Below are 10,465 nucleotides of genomic sequence, written 5' to 3'. Positions count from 1 at the left end.
GGGAGCGCTCTGGCCTCCACCGCAGACTAACACCTTCACTGTCCTCTCAGGAAGCCACAACCCCAACCCAGCTTCTTAGGGCTTAAGCGGTGCCCACCACAGCCCTCTGCAGGCCTGCTCACCGATCCTACCCCTCCTCAGAGTGTAACCTAAGCAAACAGCACACTGACGGCTCTCTTCCCCTGTGAGTCTCCCACGTTCACGCGGAACCTCAGATTCTGAGCACTTGGCTGTTTTCTAGGCAGAGACTTCAGCTCCCTTGCATGGAACCCTCACCTCTCTATCAAAGTTCTAAAGCAGGACATACTTTTTTCTTTCTTTCTTTTTTCATCCCCCCGCCCAATGTTTCCCCATTTTACCCCCTAAGCATACTTTTAAAGTAGGAAGTGACTTTAGCCCTCACACAGCCCAACATACTTCATAAATAGGAAACTGATACCAGACGCTAAAGTACTTCAAAGAGGAGAGTCCTCTCCAGACTGTCTATGCTCTCTATTTCGACTTGCTCTAATCAGACTAAAAATAATTTGTTATTTATTCCGTTGTAAAGTGACCAGCGTTCAAACACACATGCCTATTAGAGGCAAAAGGGAGACTTTTAAAAAAATTATTATTTTATTTGGAGAGAGAAAGAAAGGAGAGAGAGTGTGAGTTGGGGGGGGGGGGGCAGAGAGAGACAATCTTAAGCAGGCCCCATGCTCAGCACAGAGCCGGACGTGGGGCTCCGTCCCATGAACCACAAGACCATGACCTGAGTGGAAATCAAGAGTCAGATGCCTAATGGACTGAGCCACCCAGGTGCCCAGAGGCAAGAGGGGAATTTACTAGGTAGCCCAGACCAGGAACCAATAGGCAAAATGGGGACAGTGACTAACTGTAGGACAGATGTCCCTTCCAAGAGGCAGATACTCTCCTCTCTCACTAAAGATTGCCGTTGAAAATGCGGGCCCAGCATACTGCCAAAGTTTTAGCTCAAGAGAAGGCAGGAATCTAGAGTTTTATACGAAACTTTAATGACTTTTAAGTGTTGAAAACTAAAGATTGTAAAAATATCTCTGCAGAAGAAACTGACCTCCTGGTCTCCAGTTTGGGGCTCTGGTACACATATTTATTTTAATAAGTGCCTTTCTGTCTGAACAGAATAATATTTTACAGCCAGTCTCCACTCGTACCTTCCAATTTTATTCCAGATTGCTCAATATGCTCAATAAAAGACACTTCCTGGGCCCTTTGCTGCCAGTGCGAAAGTACCTCCTGAAGGCAGTGTTACCTTGTCCAACTGGTTATGGATATGTTGTTATCAGGTGAACCGGGGAGACTCCAGGCCCTGGGGCCTCAACCCAGCCCCGCCCAAAGTTGTCACCAAAGGTTCTTGGTCTCATCAGGAGAAAGAATTCAAGGGCAGAGGCAACACAGTGGACGAGCAACACAGCAGGAAAGTTTATTGAAGACAGAGTTGGGAGAGCCGGAGACAGGGATGGATGGAGAGAGCTGCCTGTAGGGAGAGAGCCAGAGGACACAGGGTGCAAGCCTGTTAGCTGCATGCCCTGGGGTTGGGTTTCTGCCTTTTATTGACAGTTGTTAACAAGGCTGTGGAGAATCCCTTGCTTGGGGCGGGGATTCTTGGAAGCAGGGTTTGGGGGCTCCCTTCCTTATTTGACCAGGAGCTTCCTGTCCTGGTGTGCCACCGGGGGCTTCTCAAGGAGTGCGGCAGACAGGCCTCTGACCCTCCCCACAGCTGGGCATGGCCTCCTCTGTGCTGGCCTCCAGGCTTCCCCTTAGAGCCTAACGAACTGCACTGTGACCCTGGGATTAACCTTTGTCCTTCCTTCTTCCAGCCTGGAATGTGCACGAGATGATAGGAGCTTGAGCGGCTGTCCTGGACCAGGAAGCAATCTGGAACACCAGAAGCCGACTAGGAGGGTGTAGTGGAAAGGCGACTAAGCCTGGGTCCTTACACACTGCAGAGTGTCTGCAGCAGACTTCATGGTCCGCTAAAGCCACTGTCTTATTGAAGCCACTTACTTGGACTGTCTGCATATGCAACTAAAACCAACCCTAAGTAATAATATACAGTTTTTATTAATAAACAATTTTCTTTTTCTTTTTTTCTCTATTTTGAGGGAAAGAGGGACAGAGAGAGAGAGAGAGAGCATGCTCGCAAGCAGGAGCCAGCAGGGGAGGACCAGTCAGTACAGAGCCAGATGTGGGGGCTCAAACTCACGAACTGTGAGATCCTGACCTAAGCACGAAATCAAGAGTCAGATGCGTATTAGACTGGACCACCTGGGTGCCCCTAAGCTATTTTATTTTAAAATAAATTCCTACCTACTCTCTTTACTCAATCTAGCTGCTAAATATGAGCTCCTAATATTAGCTAAACCCAGAGGACACATCAGTCTTTACCTTACAGGTTTTGAGGCATTTGACAGGGTTGACCCCTTCCCTTCTTGGATTGCTCTTTCTCTGGGCTCCAAACTGAGTAGGGCCTGGTGATGCCTAAGGTATTTCTGCTTCCTCCGCTCCTCTTATCTGCCTTCAGCATGTGACGCCAAAGTTAGTCTGGAAAATAAAAATAAAGACCAGTCAGGAGAAACACAAGGCTAGGATAATTAAGGAATAGATGGCCAGATCAATGGGACAAAATAGAAGCTGGCCTGTGGACCCAAATCAGAGTAAGAGTTCAGTTTGGATAAAAGGGAAAGTTCAGACTGGTGTCCTACCTTCAACAAATGATCCTGTTTGGGGAGAAAATCTCATCTTCTTATTACACCAAATTATATTTCAGATCAGTGAAAGATTTAAATTTTAAAAAACAAATCAATGAAAGCTCTTTTAAAAAAAAAGATTTAAAAAAATGTTGTCTAGAGGAAGGTCTTTCTAAATAGGACCACAAACCCAGAAGCCATCCATCAAACGGATACATTTGGTTACATAAAAGTAAAAATCGACTGACTTCTGTACAGGAAAGTACCTTTATTTATTTTTTTTTAACGTTTATTTATTTTTGAGACAGAGAGCATGAACGGGAGAGGGGCAGAGAGAGAGGGAGACACAGAATCGGAAGCAGGCTCCAGGCTCTGAGCCATCAACCCAGAGCCCGACGAGGGGCTCGAACTCACGGACTGTGAGATCATGACCTGAGCTGAAGTCAGACGTTTAACCGACTGAGCCACCCAGGCGACCCCAGGAAAGTACCTTTAAACAGCTGAGCAATCAGGGCCCCCAGGTGGCTCGGTCAGTTAAGTGTCTGACTCTTGATCTCAACTCAGGTCATGACCTTCCAGTCTGTGGGTTTGAGTCCCAAGGTCGGGCTCTGTGCTGACAGCACAGAGCCTGCTTGGGATTCTGTCTCCCTTTCTGCCCCTTTCCCTCCTCTCAAACGAATAGTCAAATAATGAAGGAAAATTAGGAAAAAGTACTTTTAGCAAATAACACAAAGGATGAATTTCCTTGAGAGACAAAATACTTTCACGAATATAACTGAGAAGAGACAAAAAGAAAACGCTGAGAAGACAGTGTAGGAAGAAGAACAACTGGTTCATAAACATGTGAAAAGTTCAGCTCAAAGTTAATGAGATGAAATGTGATGCTTTGTATCTATGAGATTAGTAAAGATTAGAAAACTGCAATACTGGGTATTGGTGAGAATGAGGCATTCGAGGACGACGCGGGGTGTAAGCTGGGAGAACATTGTTGAGAACAATTTGGCAATGGCTAAAAAAATCTTAATACACATACTCTTTGAACTATCCAGTCCACTTCTGCCCCCTCTGCACAGAGATGATGGATTATATAAGGACTATAATTCGAACATTGTTTGGGTTTGTAAAACATTGGAACCGACATAAATAGGCTTCATGAGGGGATGGGTTGATGGAAGACACTGAATGCACACCCGCCATGGAATACTATGTATGTACCCAAAGGAATGAGTTACATCTTAGTACACGAATATGGAAAGATGTCTGAGATTCATTCATTCATTCATTCATTCACTCATTCATTCATTCAACAAATATTTATTGAGTGGCCAGGATGTGCCTGACTGTCTTCCAGACTCCAGGATACTGCAGGGAACAAAATAAAGTTCTGTGCTCAGAGTTGCCTTCTAGAAAGAAAGATGGACAAAAAGCAAACCAAGAAATAAATGCAGCGTGTGGAAGATGCCGTGAAAAAGGAGTCAGGATGCGGAGGGAGCAGTGATGGGGGTGTTATTTTATACAGAGCAGTCAGGGGGCGCCTCCCCTATGAGGGAACCAAACGGCTGCTACAGTTTGGAGTCTCAAATGTGTCTGTTATTGCGAATTTATCTCAGAGAAATGAGAACTTACATTCACACAAAAATCTGCACAAAGCATTATTCAAATAAGAAGTGTCCCAGGATGTGGAGAACAAAGGCAAAAGACATGCAGAAAAATTAAACTTCCTTACAATTGCAGCCCATCGACAAGTACTTGAAACAGCCACCTTCCTCTGGAAGCTCAGCGGCCCCCAGGTTCCCACTTTGCTGGAGGCAAAAGGCAACCTTAGCTGGACATCAGCCAACATCCACTTTGACATATAAAATTCCTTTGGGAACCTCCTTTACCTCCACCTCCCCCCCCCCCCAAGGTATATGCCTGCTATCATCCTCCAGGCTTATGGCCGCTGATACACAGCGGAAGGGTCTCAGGACCCAGGTTTCGCTCCACTGTAGTCAGTGACCTAACAGCAGCTAGCCCCTCAAGGCCCTGGGAACCTTGCTCCCAAATTCCTTACAGACTCACGCTGTCCCTGACCCCCTCCCAACCTGAGGGTATGTAACCTGTCACTCCTCACAACCCCACAACCGCCCACGGGTCCTGTCCTCGTGCTTTCATAAAACCACCTTTTTGTACTGAAAATAGTTCAAGATTCTTTCTTGACTATTTGCTCCCAGACCTCAACACCGCATCACATCATCCCAGATAAACTGAGACAAATCATCACAGGGTCTTCGAGGATCCTACTCCCAATGCTCTTCTCCACAGCAACTTTCACTGAAATGTCTTGGGCACCTGCAAAAGGAGGCTGGGAAGTGCAGTGTTTCCCGGGCACATTTGCTGACCCAGCATAAACATCTGGGTTCCTAGGCAAAGAAGGAGGAAGGTGAAAATGGCTGTTGGCAGTTTCTGTCACCAGCCCTGATTTAGCAATGTCTGTGACCCAATTTCAGAGTTTTATGAAACCTCTTGCCTTTCACCCATCTCTCTGAAGTCACTCCGAATAGCACGTGAAACATGGCTGCGGCCAAACCCTCCCTGGGCCTGTCTTGTCCTTGTGTCTTCATTTTCCAACACCTTCCCGCATCCCGAAGCCAGGAGTGCCTGTGCAGAGAACCCAAGGAGTGTGTGGGCCATGGGCTGAGTCTGTCTGTCTGTCTGTCGCAGGTGCTGGGAGGGGCCCACAGGGACCACAGGGGCTGCTGTCCCTAGGGGAACCTCATATGTTTACAGCTTACTTCCAGGAGAAGATGAGGGCCAGACCTCTCCTTAGATGAGGCCAGATTCCTTACTGCACAACGACCGTGAACACAAGATGAGGAAAACAGAAATATTCCAAGTGTCTCAAGTCCGGTAACTGCACTGCCACCACTCATCTTGGGTGAGCACTTCAGGGCAGCGTGTAAAAGTGACACATGAGGAACGGCCCTCTTCGCCTTCTGTCCTTTGCCCTCATGCTGATGTAGAGGGGCCGGGAGGGGTGCAAACAGCACGGTGGGGGGCTGGCCAGGCCCACAAAAATCCCTGCAGAGAAGCGATCAGACTCCCAGGAACCCCGGGGGCCTTTCTGCGTTGGGGTGAAAAGTCCTCTGTAGCTTTTGAGTTTTGTACCACGTGCACACCTTCCTTATCCAAGGCAAATTAAAAAAAGTTGTATTAAGGACACGAATGAATTCTCAAGCATGTGAAGCACCCTTTCAGCACAGAGAAATGGGTATTCTATTCTAAACTTCAAACTTCAGTGATGGTTTTGCCTGAATAAAGGAGTGAGTTTTGTTCCAGAAATTTACGCTTTGATTTTGAGAGATACTGGTCCGTTTACAAACAGGCTCTGGAATCTCTTCTCACAGTAAAAGAAGCCTGAGATGTTTCATTCGGAGATAACAGTTTGTGCATTCCTCAGAGTCTGAACACTTCCATTCTAAGACAGCATGTATCTTGCTATTTTCAGGTTTATTTTACTACTCAAATCTAGCTTGTTTGTTTGTGTTTTTTTTGTCTAGTGAGAAAGGGAGAACCAAAATAGTTAAAAAGAAAGCAGCACAGAAAAAAATCATCAAAAATGTATTAGTTTAAAAATTACGGTGCATGCTCGATGTTGTTCTGTCGTTAAAAAGCATGCGTGTACCGACGTGGAAAGACATCCCTGGTAGTTGCTATGTTAGAAAGAAGTTGTGGTACATTGTGTGGAATGAATTAATTTTTTATAAGAGAATAGCGCACACGTGCACACACTAAAGAAATACGTAGGGAAATTTAACCCCAATTAATAAGGGTGTGACGTGTCAGCAGGACTGGAAGGAGGCATAGATGCTGACTGATGTCTGCTTTCTAACTTCCATTTTTCTGCGATGTGTTTTATTTTGACTGCAAGCATCTGTTATTTTGTAGGCAGATAATACAGTAGAGACAACTTAACAGTTTTGAAAAGAGAGGGATTTTAGGGAGCCAGGCAAGAGACCAAAGGGTTACAAGCCAAGAAGTGTCCTCAGACTTTCCCCCCCAAATTTAAAAGTCTCCTGTCTCAGTGTATGGTTTCCAGCCCCCTCAGCCCCTTTGTGGCTGGCGGTGAGAGCAGTAATAGTTAAGGCATCAGGGGGTGACGTCCAGCCACCGCCCAGGCCCCACCGCAGGCCCGGCGGTGGTGGGACAGGAGGACGCTGCTGTACTTAGTGATGCTGCTCTGTGCTGTGGGCTCTCCTCTCGCCGGACCCAGGCCATTCGGGGGCCCCTTTTTATCTCAGATTTCAGTCTTCCGTTCTGGAAAAGAACCTTGTGTTTCCTTTTTATCTGCTTCCCTTCATCTTTTCCTTTCCTCCCTCAGCAACCCAGGTTTTGACACCTGCTGGCAGACACCCTTCTACTTCCTTCTGGAGCCTCTCCTGCTTTCCACGTGCACCACACTCTTCCAGGGCTTTCCACAACCTTGCTTTGAAATCACTACGCTAAATTTTTTTCCCGCCTCCCCTTCTCGCCGTGTTTCATAAATGTTGTTTCCTACGTCACTCGGGACTTAGTTACGGTTTTAAAATCCAGTTTCCCGAAGGTGTTTCTTTCGCCTTAGTTCTCGTCCCACCTCCTGCCTGTTGGTTTTGTCTTTATTCCAGAAATATTTTCACAGACATCTGATGGTTCCTGTTTGAAGTGAGGACTACGAGCCCAGCTGCGGAATCCCTGGGGTGGAGAAGGTTGATGTGGGGACCTGGCCGCGTGGGTGCGGGGCCTCCAAGGGTCAAGGGTCTGGGTCTGTTCTGTGATGCCAGCACAGCCCAGCCCAGCCCCGGCCCCAGGCGGATGCAGAGGACAGTCCCCGGGGCTCTGGAAGGACAGTCCCCAGGCTTTGGGAGGATCGTCCCTGCGGCCCCGAGAGGACTGTCCTCGCGGCTCTGGGAGGACCATCCCCGGGGGCTGTGGGAAGACAGGAAAGTCCCCAGGCTTGAGGAGAACCGTCCCCGGGGCTCCGGGAGGACCATCCCCCAGGGCTCTGGGAGGACAGGACAGTCCCCAGGGTTCTGGGAGAACTGGACCGTCCCCGGGGCTCCGAGAGGACAGGACAGTCCCCGGGGCTCTGGGAAGACAGGACCGTCCCCGGGGCTCCGAGAGGACAGGGAAGTCCCCGGGGCTCTGGGAGAACAGGATTGTCCCCGGGCTCTGGGATCTGCGGGCAGGGGGCGCCAGAGCCCAGCGGCGCGACTCCTTGCCGCTCCGGGTTCCCGCGTCCGCGCCCGAAGCTACCGGCGGTTCTAGACCTTCCCCGCCCCGCCCCTCCCCGCTGCAGTCTACACCGACCGCCGCTGTTCTCCCCGGGTCTACACCCGCTCGCCCGCCCGCGCTGAGCTCCGCCCGTTCTGCGCTGCTGGTAGACGAACGGCTTCTCCAGGGCTAGTTGGGGTCGTTCTGGGTGCCAGCGTCCTGCGCCCTGGGGTACCCACGGCGCAGGGAGGGCAGAGCGCGGGGAGGGACCCCAATCGTAGCCTCGGCGGGGAGCAAAGCACCGGAGCTCGGAGTTTCCGACCCGCCGAGGAAAGGGCGCAGCACCTCCACTCCAGGGACACACCCCACACAGCACTGAACCCCGGGGGCGCGCACGGGGCGCGCGCTGGAGACGACGAAAGAGTCTGTTCGCGCGCAGAGCGCACCCCCGGGTGTCAGGATGGCCGAGTGGTCTAAGGCGCCAGACTCAAGCTTCGCTTCCTCGGTTCGAGGGTTCTGGTCTCCGTGTGGAGGCGTGGGTTCGAATCCCACTTCTGACACATGCTTTTTTTTTTCCCCCGTTTTTGTCCTCGGTTTGAGCTGCGCTTTCCTTCTGCGGCCCGTGAAGTCTGTCCGCTTACTATCCCCTCCCCTCCCTTCCCCTCCCCCCCCATCCACTTCCCCCATTCCCGCCCACCCCCTTACCCACTCCCCAGTGCTGGTTACTGTCCCCGCGACCTCGCTGCCCTCGGCGTGCTTTTTGTTGGGTGGGCACGGCCTTCCCTGAGTGCCTGGGCTGGCCACGCAGCAACGCAAAAGTCCAGGCCTGGGAGCGAAGTCATGTAAAAGGACCGGAAATAGGAAGGTTCCACCGAGATTTGAACTCGGATCGCTGGATTCAGAGTCCAGAGTGCTAACCATTACACCATGGAACCCCACGTGAAAAAGGCCTTGTGCACCATCCATCTGAGACCTTCCTTCTGTGGCCTTGTCCTAACGATTGAAGATGAGACACCATTTCACCAGTTTTGTTTGTTTTGATTTAAATCCTAGTTACTTAGCACCCAGCGTAGAGTTTATGAGTAGAACCCAGGAATTCATCCCTTACATACACACCCAGTGCTCATCCCAACAGGTGTCCTCCTTAATGCCCATCACCCATCTAGCCCCTCCCCCCACGTCCTCTCCAGTAACCCGTTTGTTCTGTTTTTAGGAGTCTCTTATGGTTGGTCTCCCTCTCTGTTTTTATCTTATTTTTCCTTCCCTTCCCCCATGTTCCTCTGTTTTGTTTCTTAAATTTCATATATGAATGAAAACATATGATATCTGTCTTTCTCTGCCTGACTTATTTCACTCAGCATAATGCCCTCCAGTTCCATCCACGTTGCTGAAAATGGCAGGATTTCATTCTTTCTCATTGCCAACTAGTATTTCATTGTGTATATAAACCACGTCTTCTTTATTCATTCATCAGTTGATGGACATTTAGACTCTTTCCATACTTTGGCTATGGTTGATGGTGCTGCTATAAACATTGGGGTGTCTGTTTGTGCCCCTTCAAATCAGCACTCCTGTATCCTTCGGATAAATACCTAGTGGTGCTATTGCTGGGTCTAGGGTAGTTTTTTAAGGAATCAAGCACCACTTTAAACAAAAGCTCTGCCTCTTCCTCCTAATTTCTTTCTTTCTTTCTTTTTCTTTCTTTCTTTCTTTCTTTCTTTCTTTCTTTCTTTCTTTCTTTCTTTCTTCCTGTCTTTTTCTTTCTTTCTTTCTTTCTTTCTTTCTTTCTTTCTTTCCTTCTTTTTTACATTTATGAAGGCATTTTCTGGCAGATGGAAAAATTCCTACACTTTCCAGCCTGAAGGCGATGGAAAAGACAAATACAAGAGAGGCAGATGGGGGGCAGGTGGTGGGAGGGGGCTTGCACTGACCTTCCACTGGGCCGAACCCCCAGGTTTCTTACCCTCGATGTCAGGGGAAGCACGGAGTCCTAAGGATATTCTTACTTCTGGTGGTTTTGAGTTTGCCTTCATTTCTGATCCATGCAAAAATAAATTGGATTTTCATCTCACAGTTCAAAAGGGAGAAAAGAAAAATATAACATCTCCTTTCTATAGCCTCAGTTATTTATTCAAAATACCTGCCAAGGCCTTTGGAGCAACCTTAGACTTTCTTGGCACCTCCCTGCTCAGCTGTAATCATGGGCTCGGAATTTGAACATGTGTCCTCCCACTGCAAAATGTCTTAAGTGTCAGACCCGGTCTTGTTCCTCTTTGATGCCCCAAGTCTGCTAGGGCATAGAAGTCTCATCAGTTCTTGTTGCTTGAAGGTGTAGACGAAAGGATGCGAGCATGACTGCTCAGAGGGATAGCCCAGGGTTAGACTTTCGGGAGGGTTTCCTTTCCCATTCCTCCATAGGCTAAATCTGACAAGCCTAAAGGGGATGACTGATGCATATTTGGTTTGGTTTTGCTTGGTTTTTGTGCTGGCCAGGTCACGGCTCCCAGTGGACACTCCAGTGTTCATGT

General features: G+C 48.8%; 2 non-coding genes across 2 annotated transcripts; one reads left to right on the top strand and one right to left on the bottom strand.

The window, feature by feature from the left end:
• The first annotated feature begins 8,391 nt into the window (after positions 1–8,391).
• Positions 8,392–8,497, top strand: TRNAL-CAA. Its single transcript has 2 exons — positions 8,392–8,429; positions 8,452–8,497. It is a non-coding gene; the product is annotated as a tRNA-Leu (tRNA).
• A 303-nt stretch (positions 8,498–8,800) lies between these two features.
• On the bottom strand, positions 8,801–8,872 carry TRNAQ-CUG. Its single transcript has one exon. It is a non-coding gene; the product is annotated as a tRNA-Gln (tRNA).
• Positions 8,873–10,465: the final 1,593 nt, after the last annotated feature.

The sequence above is a fragment of the Panthera leo genome, chromosome B2, assembly GCF_018350215.1.
Source record: "Panthera leo isolate Ple1 chromosome B2, P.leo_Ple1_pat1.1, whole genome shotgun sequence".
In the NCBI taxonomy this organism is placed as follows: domain Eukaryota; kingdom Metazoa; phylum Chordata; class Mammalia; order Carnivora; family Felidae; genus Panthera; species Panthera leo.
The sequence above is the reverse complement of the archived record's forward strand: the minus strand, read 5'-3'. Positions and strand labels throughout refer to the sequence as shown.